This window comes from Neofelis nebulosa, chromosome 8 (genome assembly GCF_028018385.1).
Source record: "Neofelis nebulosa isolate mNeoNeb1 chromosome 8, mNeoNeb1.pri, whole genome shotgun sequence".
Classification (NCBI taxonomy): Eukaryota; Metazoa; Chordata; class Mammalia; order Carnivora; family Felidae; genus Neofelis; species Neofelis nebulosa.
This window is the reverse complement of record NC_080789.1, coordinates 98655428-98668108: the sequence shown is the minus strand read 5'-3', so window position 1 is coordinate 98668108 and position 12681 is coordinate 98655428. Positions and strand designations below refer to the sequence as shown.

Here is a 12681-nt window from a genome sequence, read left to right as displayed (position 1 = left end):
AGGTTAACAACCAATGATATGTGATTCCTTTTAAAATAGTCTGTGTAGAGGGAAGGGATGTTTGAGAAAACTCATTTATTTGGCAATTAGTTTCATCACTGGGGGGAAGTCATAACCAGGGAAGAGCTGATTAGGATAGCACCTCATTAAATACACCCTTGGAATGTTCACTCAGCCCAAGGGGAAAACTGTTCTAATTGAGCATAACCTGCTGGAGATCTGAATTTATCCTGAGTCATTTATCACATTGCCTCTGGAAATTGTTAAAATGCATGAATTGTTAATAGACCCCGAGGTGGCCTTGTTTTGCTACTGCCAAAGGCATCACTTCATTATCACACATTCCATAAAATATTCTAGGCTCGTTCGTCCTTCAAGATACCAGTCTTGAAGAAATTAAAATATCATCCGGTAGAAAAAAATCTTGGCAGAAATCCTGCCTATAAGTATCTTATTCTAAAGAGATCTCTCAGCCCTACCTCTCCCCTCTCCCTCTCCCCTCTCCCTCTCCCCTCTCCCCTCTCCTCAGACAGGCGGAATCTTCCATTCCTGTAACCCTCCCATTTTGTCAGAATATTAACACCCGCTTGGCTCTACTTCCTTCTCTACTCAATCTACCTGTTGATCAGTGTAATCACTGATTCTCAGTTTTGTTTAAACCCCTTCTTACTTTTCTCGCACCTATCCTTCAAACTTTAAACATTGGTTCAAGGAAGCGAGCGGATTTCTTCCCAAAACCCACACTGCCGAGCAGTGCTGCAGAAAACTCAACACTAGTGAGAGAGGTCATGATAAGGTCATGGTCTCCAACACCACTTGAGTCATCTACCGTTTCTTCTCGAGTTTCTTTATTTTATTTCTTTATTTTTATTTTTTTAATGTGAAATTTGTTGTCAAATTGGTTTCCATACAACACCCAGTGCTCATCCCAACAGGTGACCTCCTCAATGCCCATCACCCACCTTCCCCTCCCTTGACTGAAGCTTGAATCTGACCTTGACTCTGACTTGACTTAAGCTCACAGAGCTTAAGAAAAAGTCAAAAATACATTGGTAGCAAGCACGAATAGTGCAGAGAACCTGCATGAAAAGGCAGAATGAGGGAAGAACATTTTCAAAGATGGTGAAAAGTTTGATACGTGTGAGGAACTGAAAAAAAGAGTAACTGATTGTAGTTAGCAGAAAACAGAGTCTGAGAGGGAAAAGGAGTCTTGGGGGGCAAGGAGTCTAGACTGTATTTTACATGCATTGAGAAACCATTGAAAATTTTAAACAGTGAGTCACTTGATGCAATTTGAATTTTAAGACAATGACTCTTGATGCTATAGGAGAATGGACTGGAGGAGGACAAGTATGAAAGCGTGAAGACTAGATGGGAGGTATTGAAGAAGAGTAGACAAGATGTGACTGTGGCTAGGGATTGTGATTGTGGATAGTCCATGACTGTGGACTAACATGGTGATGTTGGAGGTGGAAATAGAGATAAACGTAAGGATTTGAAAGACATGTTGGAGATAAGATCATCAATACTTGCTGATGGATTGAATAGGGAAATGTAGTAAGGGAAAAGAGTGAAAAATAATTCCTAGATCATTGACCTGAGCCAATACATGGAAGGTGTAGCTGTTTATTAGGATGGGAAAGATTGGGCAAAACCAGGTTTAGGGGAAAACTCAAGTTAGTGATTTCTAAAATGGGGAAGAGGCATTTTATTGACAAAATATATCCCAAGTTAATCTAAGGCAATGCCTACTTCACTAAAGCAGCAAAAAAGCACAGATGTGCCAATGAGAAAAATCAAAAGTTTTCCTTGAGATTGACTGAGGAAAGTCTTAATTTGTAAAACAAGAAGAGAAAAAGAAATTCCATATGAGGCCTTTATAATTTGCAGTATTTGTAAAATAATCCACTGTAAACGGCAGAGATTTTTGGATATGCCTATCTGGGACAGAGGGGTCTGAATAGGAAGATAAAAGTTCAGAACCCATCCAGTTAAAATGTCTATTTATATTGTGGAAATAATTCCAAATGGAATTGGGAAGTCTTGGAAGGGGAGCTCTCCTGCGTGTACCCCTCATTGTAGCCTACATAACCAGCAGGAAAAAGGAAGATGAGGATTATTTTAACAAATAGGACATTATAGCTCCTGATTTTTAGAAAAAGAAGGGAGACCCCTGCCTACCCCTGCAAGAAACAAACAAACAAACAAAAACCCACTAACCATCGCTTGCAGATGAGAAACTGCTACAACCTCAAACTCTTATCCTCCCAATAAACTTTTGTTCCAACAACCATTCCCAGTCTCCTCCTAAAATCTAATAAAAGCTGACCTTCCTTTTGTCTCTTTGGATTTACCTGTGATTCACCATAGCTTCCTGTTCTGAACTGCAATTCCTCCTCTGTACCCAAATAAACTCAGTTTTTTACTTAAATAAAATTCTCTCTGCTATGTTTATTTTTTTTTACACAATTTACTACCAAATTTTATTTTAACTATGTTACTTTAAATGATTTTTATTTATTTATTTATTTATTTATTTATTTATTTATTTTTTAATATATGAAATTTACTGTCAAATTGGTTTCCATACAACACCCAGTGCTCATCCCAAAAGGTGCCCTCCTCAATACCCATCACCCACCCTGCCCTCCCTCCCACCCCCCATCAACCCTCAGTTTGTTCTCAGTTTTTAACAGTCTCTTATGCTTTGGCTCTCTCCCACTCTAACCTCTTTTTTTTTTTTTTTTTTTTTTTCTCCTTCCCCTCCCCCATGGGTTTCTGTTACGTTTCTCAGGATCCACATAAGAGTGAAACCATATGGTATCTGTCTTTCTCTGTATGGCTTATTTCACTTAGCATCACACTCTCCAGTTCCATCCACGTTGCTACAAAAGGCCATATTTCATTTTTTCTCATTGCCACGTAGTATTCCATTGTGTATATAAACCACAATTTCTTTATCCATTCATCAGTTGATGGACATTTAGGCTCTTTCCATAATTTGGCTATTGTTGAGAGTGCTGCTATAAACATTGGGGTACAAGTGCCCCTATGCATCAGTACTCCTGTATCCCTTGGATTAATTCCTAGCAGTGCTATTGCTGGGTCATAGGGTAGGTCTATTTTTAATTTTCTGAGGAACCTCCACACTGCTTTCCAGAGCGGCTGCACCAATTTGCATTCCCACCAACAGTGCAAGAGGGTTCCCGTCTCTCCACATCCTCGGCAGCATCTATAGTCTCCTGATTTCTTCATTTTGGCCACTCTGACTGGCGTGAGGTGGTATCTGAGTGTGGTTTTGATTTGTATTTCCCTGATGAGGAGCGACGTTGAACATCTTTTCATGTGCCTGTTGGCCATCCGGATGTCTTCTTTAGAGAAGTGTCTATTCATGTTTTCTGCCCATTTCTTCACTGGGTTATTTGTTTTTCGGGTGTGGAGTTTGATGAGCTCTTTATAGATTTTGGATACTAGCCCTTTGTCCGATGTGTCATTTGCAAATATCTTTTCCCATTCCGTTGGTTGCCTTTTAGTTTTGTTGGTTGTTTCCTTTGCTGTGCAGAAGCTTTTTATCTTCATAAGGTCCCAGTAATTCACTTTTGCTTTTAATTCCCTTGCCTTTGGGGATGTGCCGAGTAAGAGATTGCTACGGCTGAGGTCAGAGAGGTCTTTTCCTGCTTTCTCCTCTAAGGTTTTGATGGTTTCCTGTCTCACATTCAGGTCCTTTATCCATTTTGAGTTTATTTTTGTGAATGGTGTGAGAAAGTGGTCTAGTTTCAACCTTCTGCATGTTGCTGTCCAGTTCTCCCAGCACCATTTGTTAAAGAGACTGTCTTTTTTCCATTGGATGTTCTTTCCTGCTTTGTCAAAAATGAGTTGGCCATACGTTTGTGGGTCTAGTTCTGGGGTTTCTATTCGATTCCATTGGTCTATGTGTCTGTTTTTATGCCAATACCATGCTGTCTTGATGATGACAGCTTTGTAGTAGAGGCTAAAGTCTGGGATTGTGATGCCTCCTGCTTTGGTCTTCTTCTTCAAAATTACTTTGGCTATTCGGGGCCTTTTGTGGTTCCATATGAATTTTAGGATTGCTTGTTCTAGTTTCAAGAAGAATGCTGGTGCAATTTTGATTGGGATTGCATTGAATGTGTAGATAGCTTTGGGTAGTATTGACATTTTGACAATATTCATTCTTCCAATCCATGAGCAGGGAATGTCTTTCCATTTCTTTATATCTTCTTCAATTACCTGCATAAGCTTTCTATAGTTTTCAGCATACAGATCTTTTACATCTTTGGTTAGATTTATTCCTAGGTATTTTATGCTTCTTGGTGCAATTGTGAATGGGATCAGTTTCTTTATTTGTCTTTCTGTTGCTTCATTGTTAGTGTATAAGAATGCAACTGATTTCTGTACATTGATTTTGTATCCTGCGACTTTGCTGAATTCATGTATCAGTTCTAGCAGACTTTTGGTGGAGTCTATCGGATTTTCCATGTATAATATCATGTCATCTGCAAAAAGCGAAAGCTTGACTTCATCTTTGCCAATTTTGATGCCTTTGATTTCTTTTTGTTGTCTGATTGCTGATGCTAGAACTTCCAGCACTATATTAAACAACAGCGGTGAGAGTGGGCATCCCTGTCGTGTTCCTGATCTCAGGGAAAAAGCTCTCAGTTTTTCCCCATTGAGGATGATGTTAGCTGTGGGCTTTTCATAAATGGCTTTTTTGATCTTTAAGTATGTTCCTTCTATCCCGACTTTCTCCAGGGTTTTTATTAAGAAAGGGTGCTGGATTTTGTCAAAGGCCTTTTCTGCATCGATTGACAGGATCATATGGTTCTTCTCTTTTTTTTTGTTAATGTGATGTATCACGTTGATCGATTTGCGAATGTTGAACCAGCCCTGCATCCCAGGAATGAATCCCACTTGATCATGGTGAATAATTCTTTTTATATGCTGTTAAATTCGATTTGCTAGTATCTTATTGAGAATTTTTGCATCCATATTCATCAGGGATATTGGCCTGTAGTTCTCTTTTTTTACTGGGTCTCTGTCTGGTTTAGAAATCAAAGTAATACTGGCTTCATAGAATGAGTCTGGAAGTTTTCCTTCCCTTTCTATTTCTTGGAATAGCTTGAGAAGGATAGGTATTATCTCTGCTTTAAACGTCTGGTAGAACTCCCCTGGGAAGCCATCTGGTCCTGGACTCTTATTTGTTGGGAGATTTTTGATAACCGATTCAATTTCTTCACTGGTTATGGGTCTGTTCAAGCTTTCTATTTCCTCCTGATTGAGTTTTGGAAGAGTGTGGGTGTTTAGGAATTTGTCCATTTCTTCCAGGTTGTCCAATTTGTTGGCATATAATTTTTCATAGTATTCCCTGATAATTGTTTGTATCTCTGAGGGATTGGTTGTAATAATTCCATTTTCATTCATGATTTTATCTATTTGGGTCATCTCCCTTTTCTTTTTGAGAAGCCTGGCTAGAGGTTTGTCAATTTTGTTTATTTTTTCAAAAAACCAACTCTTGGTTTCGTTGATCTGCTCTACAGTTTTTTTAGATTCTATATTGTTTATTTCTGCTCTGATCTTTATTATTTCTCTTCTTCTGCTGGGTTTAGGCTGCCTTTGCTGTTCTGCTTCTATTTCCTTTAGGTGTGCTGTTAGATTTTGTATTTGGGATTTTTCTTGTTTCTTGAGATAGGCCTGGATTGCAATGTATTTTCCTCTCAGGACTGCCTTCGCTGCGTCCCAAAGAGTTTGGATTGTTGTATTTTCATTTTCATTTGTTTCCATATATTTTTTAATTTCTTCTCGAATTGCCTGGTTGACCCACTCATTCGTTAGTAGGGTGTTCTTTAACCTCCATGCTTTTGGAGGTTTTCCAGACTTTTTCCTGTGGTTGATTTCAAGCTTCATAGCATTGTGGTCTGAAAGTATGCATGGTATAATTTCAATTCTTGTAAACTTATGAAGGGCTGTTTTGTGACCCAGTATATGATCTATCTTGGAGAATGTTCCATGTGCACTCGAGAAGAAAGTATATTCTGTTGCTTTGGGATGCAGAGTTCTAAATATATCTGTCAAGTCCATCTGATCCAATGTATCATTCAGGGCCCTTGTTTCTTTATTGACTGTGTGTCTAGATGATCTATCCATTTCTATAAGTGGGGTGTTAAAGTCCCCTGCAATGACCACATTCTTATCAATAAGGTTGCTTATGTTTATGAGTAACTGTTTTATATATCTGGGGACTCCGGTATTTGGCGCATAGACATTTATAATTGTTAGCTCTTCCTGATGGATAGACCCTGTAATTATTATATAATGCCCTTCTTCATCTCTTGTTACAGCCTTTAATTTAAAGTCTAGTTTGTCTGATATAAGTATGGCTACTCCAGCTTTCTTTTGGCTTCCAGTAGCATGATAAATAGTTCTCCATCCCCTCACTCTCAATCTAAAGGTGTCCTCAGATCTCAAATGAGTCTCTTGTAGACAGCAAATAGATGGGTCTTGTTTTTTTATCCATTCTGATACCCTATGTCTTTTGGTTGGCGCATTTAATCCATTTACATTCAGTGTTATTATAGAAAGATACGGGTTTAGAGTCATTGTGATGTCTGTATGTTTTATGCTTGTAGTGATGTCTCTGGTACTTTGTCTCACAGGATCCCCCTTAGGATCTCTTGTAGGGCTGGTTTCGTGGTGACAAATTCCTTCAGTTTTTGTTTGTTTGGGAAGACCTTTATCTCTCCTTCTATTCTAAATGACAGACTTGCTGGATAAAGGATTCTCGGCTGCATATTTTTTCTGTTTAGCACACTGAAGATATCGTGCCAAGCCTTTCTGGCCTGCCAAGTTTCAAAGGAGAGATCAGTCACGAGTCTTATAGGTCTCCCTTTATATGTGAGGGCACGTTTATCCCTTGCTGCTTTCAGAATTTTCTCTTTATCCTTGTATTTTGCCAGTTTCACTATGATATGTCGTGCAGAAGATCGATTCAAGTTACGTCTGAAGGGAGTTCTCTGTGCCTCTTGGATTTCAATGCCTTTTTCCTTCCCCAGTTCAGGGAAGTTCTCAGCTATAATTTCTTCAAGTACCCCTTCAGCACCTTTCCCTCTCTCTTCCTCCTCTGGGATACCAATTATGCGTATATTATTTCTTTTTAGTGTATCACTTAGTTCTCTAATTTTCCCCTCATACTCCTGGATTTTTTTATCTCTCTTTCTTTCAGCTTCCTCTTTCTCCATAACTTTATCTTCTAGTTCACCTATTCTCTCCTCTGCCTCTTCAATCCGAGCCGTGGTGGTTTCCATTTTGTTTTGCATTTCGTTTAAAGCGTTTTTCAGCTCCTCGTGACTGTTCCTTAGTCCCTTGATCTCTGTAGCAAGAGATTCTCTGCTGTCCTGTATACTGTTTTCAAGCCCAGCGATTAATTTTATGACTATTATTCTAAATTCACTTTCTGTTATATTATTTAAATCCTTTTTGATCAGTTCATTAGCTGTTGTTATTTCCTGGAGATTCTTCTGAGGGGAATTCTTCCGTTTGGTCATTTTGGATAGTCCCTGGAGCGGTGAGGACCTGCAGGGCACTTCCCCCGTGCTGTGGTGTATAACTGGAGTTGGTGGGCGGGGCCGCAGTCCGACCTGATGTCTGCCCCCAGCCCACCGCTGGGGCCACAGTCAGACTGGTGAGTGCCTTCTCTTCCCCTCTCCTAGGGGCGGGATTCACTGTGGGGTGGCGTGGCCCGTCTGGGCTCCTTGCACACTGCCGGGCTTGTGGTGCTGGGGATCTGGCGTATTAGCTGGGGTGGGTAGGCAAGGTGCACGGGGGCGGGAGGGGCAGGCTTAGCTCGCATCTCCTTAGGTGATCCACTTCAGGAGGGGCCCTGTGGCAGCGGGAGGGAGTCAGATCCGCTGCCGGAGGTTTGGCTCCGCAGAAGCACAGAGTTGGGTGTTTGCGCGGAGCGAGCAAGTTCCCTGGCAGGAACTGGTTCTCTTTGGGATTTTGGCGGGGGGATGGGCGGGAGAGATGGCGCTGGCGAGCGCCTTTGTTCCCCACCAAGCTGAGCTCTGCCGTCCGGGGGCTCAGCAGCTCTCCCTCCCTTTGTCCTCCAGCCTTCCCGCTTTCTGAGCAGAGCTGTTAACTTATGACCTCCCAGATGCTAAGTCGCGCTTGCTGTCGGAACACAGTCCCTCCGGCCCCTCCGCTTTTGCCAGCCAGACTCGGGGGCTCTGCTTGGCCGGCGAGCCGCCCCTCCGCCCCGGCTCCCTCCCGCCAGTCCGTGGAGCGCGCACCGCCTCGCCGCCCTTCCTACCCTCTTCCGTGGGCCTCTCGTCTGCGCTTGGCTCCGGAGACTCCGTTCTGCTAATCCTCTGGCGGTTTTCTGGGTTCTTTAGGCAGGTGTAGGTGGAATCTAAGTGATTAGCAGGACGCGCGGTGAGCCCAGCGTCCTCCTACGCCGCCATCTTCCGGAACTCCTCTCTCTGCTATGTTTAAAGTTAATAATATATGGTTGACCCTTAAACCCCAATTGGAGTTGTGTGGATCCACTTATACACGGATTTGTTTCAATACAATACAATACAATACAATACAATACAATACAATACAATGAATGTATTTTGCTTCCTTATGATTTCCTCAATAACATTTTTTTCTCTAGCGTGCTTTATTGTAGAAATAAAGTATATATATAATATATATAGCATATATATAATATATATATGTAGCATGGGAAATATGTGTTAATCAACTGTTTATGTTACTGATAAGGCTTCCAGTCAATAGTAGGCTATCAGTAATTACATTTCGGGCAAATGAAAAGTTATGTGTGGATTTTTGACTGCGTGGGGGTCAGCACCGCTAACCCCTCCCCCACCCCCCACACTGTTCAAGGGTCTACTGTATATGGGTATAAATGAGATAATTAACTCCCCCTTGGTACCGTCTTCCTTCTTCTTCCTCTTTCTTGGTCTTACTTTTTACTGGTTTCTTTCCTTCATTGTAATACTTGAATATGAATCATACATTTTAAAATGAGGAGGGCCTAGGTTTGAAGAAAAATGTCACAGGGTTAAGGCTTACACTAAGTAATTCAGATACTGAACTTGAAGACAATGAGGGTTACTTAATGTTTTATTAGCAGGAGAGTTCCATAATGTGACCAACATTTAGAAACATATCTCAGTGAAAGTTTGAGGTCTTAGCTGAAACGTAAGCAAGTCAGGTCTTCATTTCAGCCAGGAACGTATTATAAAAATCCCAGTGAAAGGTGGTCAGAGTCTGAAAAGGAACACTGGGGGTGGTGATGAAAGGGACTATAGTTTTATCTTCTTGTCAGCAGAATTCCAGGTTCTTTCGGTCTTTCTCTAGATCATCCTTCTGACTTCAAACAGTAGAGATTCTCTCCCACACCCTTTTTAGCCCAAATGACACAAGATTTATAAACCTTCTGCACCCTGCAATAAAGCTGCAACTGTCCGTCCGCTACAGCTTACTTTAGGTTTCTTGGAGTGATTACACTCCGCAACCCCTCCCCTCCCCAACTTTTTCCATTGCTTTTCACTTGCCCCAGCTGAAACTTATACAAGGGACAGTGTCTAGTGGGATATCAGTATCTGAAAGGAGGTGTCTGTCCCTACATAGTGGGAGGAGGAGTTGACTCCGACAGCGCAAAGCTCTTAATCCAAGAGGGAGACCTGAAAGGCGGACGTATATTGATTTGCACAAGGACACAAGGACCATACAGGCTCTCCTTCCTGGAGGAAGATGGGTCGGAGAAAGATTGACTGGGCAACGATGACTAGTTTTATATGTGGTTTGGAGGCAAATAAAACAGTACAGGATGACTGTGTAGGAGAGGACAAACAATTGTCCCTTCACCTTTCTAGGTTCTTGGCTGAGACACCTCAGTATTAAAAAGAGAAATTAACGAAGGCAAAGGTAGAAACCTAATAACATGTATACCTCCTGTATACATGAAAGAGACCCAGGAAGATTGAGTAACTCCCTGAAATGGCCCAACCACCACCTTAAATATCATCTCCAGCTAAAGACAAAAGAAGACTGGGTGGGGGGGGCGGGGTATGAGAAGTCACCAGGAAAAGCCCAGTTAAACAAAAGTATGGTTGTTAAGCAGATTTATGTCACTGTCTTCTCCACTGATGAGAATCTCTCAAGATTTAGTCATCTGCCTCTTCCTGATACGGAAAGGGAAAAACACCGGTACACCTGTACGTTTACCTTATACATGAAAATGTCTCTTACAAAACTTTTACTCAGTTTTCAGAGTTATACTGTGTCTGCTGTCTCTTAAAAGCAACCAGCTTAGGACAATCCTTATGCCAAAGAGACATATTTTGAGGTGGCAATTCTACCACCTTTCACCTGCTTCCAGTCCACATCTAGACCATGAAGTACAGTATTGAATCTTATTGAGTTGGCCTTATAGGTGTGGTCTCTAAGGCCTTTATTAGAGGGTCTGATTAGCTTATACATTAAGGGTAAACTTGTATACGAGAGTATGGAAATAAAGCAAAAATGGGATTTACGTAACGAATTTAGGAGGCTGAGGAGAAAAATTGCGAAGTCTGAAAATGGCAAGTCTTATTTTCTTTTCCTTGGGTAAGCAGATTGTCTGGAAGGCAATAAGGAGGCCAGGATGGGAAGTTTGCCCTTGAGCTGGCAGACTGACTGGGAAGACAATTACAGTGATATATGGATTGCCCAAGATACACTGAGACTTCAATTATGGGAAATATTTTACATGCTGTCTCTGAATAATGTTGGCCAGTGTCCCTCTTGGCACCTTTACCTTAGTTAACCTACAATTGCACTATTTCCCATCTCCGAATTCCTCATAATTTGAAGAGTTTGGAAAGAGTATCATGAACATGGTAACACTTGAGTTGAACTCTAAAGGATGATAGAATTTTAAACGTCAAATACACAGTATAAGAGCATTCTTTTTTCTTGTCTGTGAGTTGAGAAAAGCTGAGAATATGAATCACGGAGAATGCTAAACATTCCAAGAGTGATATAATAGGAATGAATCTGGAAAGACAGGTTAGCATCTTTGCATGCGATCTTTGCAGATTGATCCTTATCCTGCATTCTATGAAAGCCACTGTAAAGTTCTGAAGAGAGAAAAGAGGTCATGTCACTTGGAAGATGCTTTGGCCGTTACCAGAGCATGAGTAAGAGGTGAGATCTGGAATACAAGGAGACCATTATTGTACTGAGCTACTCCGAAGACAATATTTCTTCCGTGTCTCTCATAAAAGCTTACTTGTCAACAAAGTTATAAAAGAAAGCCAATTTAAGTATAATGTCTCTTTTCTATATTTCAGCTTCTCGATACTTATTTTTTAATTGTTTCTGTTGCCCTTTGGTTATTGCTGTCCTTGTTTGACAAATGTTAGCCATGTTCCAAGTGTCTAGACCTTTCTTGAGTCCCAGTTTATATGTCAGAGTTGCCTTATATAGGATCTCTCCTGTACTTTCTTCTTGCACTGAAGTTAGAACCTGCTTTCCCCCACTCCACAATGTTAATACTAATCACTGTAGGGGGCCAAGTTGAATATTGCCCTCTCCCTCTTCCAAAAGGGCCATAAATGCAACTCAATAAATACCAAAGTGGCTCATGGAAATTCAATTCAACGGGGACAGAAGTCCCTCAGGAGTCAAAAAAGTGATAAGCAATCATAGTCATTTAATTCTCTATTAATGATCAGCTTTGGAGGCTGAACTGCAGAGAAGTGATATACTCTGCAGGGAGTGAGTGACTGAGCTGGACCTTGGACTCAACTTCTTTGGGCCTCAGACTCCAACCTGAAAACGCTTTTGCTCTTATTTTTAACATTTAAGCTTTATTCTTTTTAATCAAATGTAGACTTTCATGCAGATTAAAAAGTCAAACGGCTCTGCAAGGCTCATGAAGAGAAACAGTACCTCCTTACCATGCACACTTTTTCTACTCCCTACTTGGTAGCTCATCTTTTGAAACCTACATTTCTCCAAATACTTATGCATATGTTGCTATTCTTGATTTTTATTTTCAGTTTGGTGTATCACGCACTGACTTGCCGTTAAGGAAGAGGAAAGTATAGCTGTTTTTCATCACCACCAGCTCCACCTTGGCTACCGAAACACATTGGAACATTTCTCGTTGCCCTCCCCCATCTTCCAAATATAGTTATATCATAATTTTGATTAAATGCATATATCGGGGAGCAGGAAAAAAAACTATTAATGACTAAGAGCCTGAAATCAGGCTTTCATCGGTTAAAATTCCGGTTCTGTTCTTTACTCCCTGACCAATCTGGTTATAGTCACTTCATCATTCTATGCTTCAATTTCCTCACCTGTAAAATGATGATAAAATGAGTACATATACATTATATTATTATGTGAGGATTGTGAGGGTTAATACACACTTATATCCTATATATAAAACACGTATGTTATACATTAAGCACTTTTACTATCTTGTAGATTATCTCTCTCACGTTAAATACAGTTTCCTACATCCCACATCTTTTCCCTTCTTGGTTTACTTCCTCCTTTGGGGAGTGCTTTCCGAAAACAGATACATAAGAAGTAAATTTTTGGAGAGCTTCTGTGTCTAAGTGATGTCTTGTGCTACCCTCATACTTAAATAGTAGTTTTACATAA

The 12681-nt window shown here is 40.8% G+C and overlaps 1 long non-coding RNA gene across 1 annotated transcript in view; it reads right to left on the bottom strand.

Moving 5' to 3' along the window:
- Window positions 1-12681, bottom strand: part of LOC131520022 (uncharacterized) — a 141231-nt gene that overhangs the window by 115336 nt on the left and 13214 nt on the right. The gene's annotated exons all lie outside the window — the stretch shown is intronic.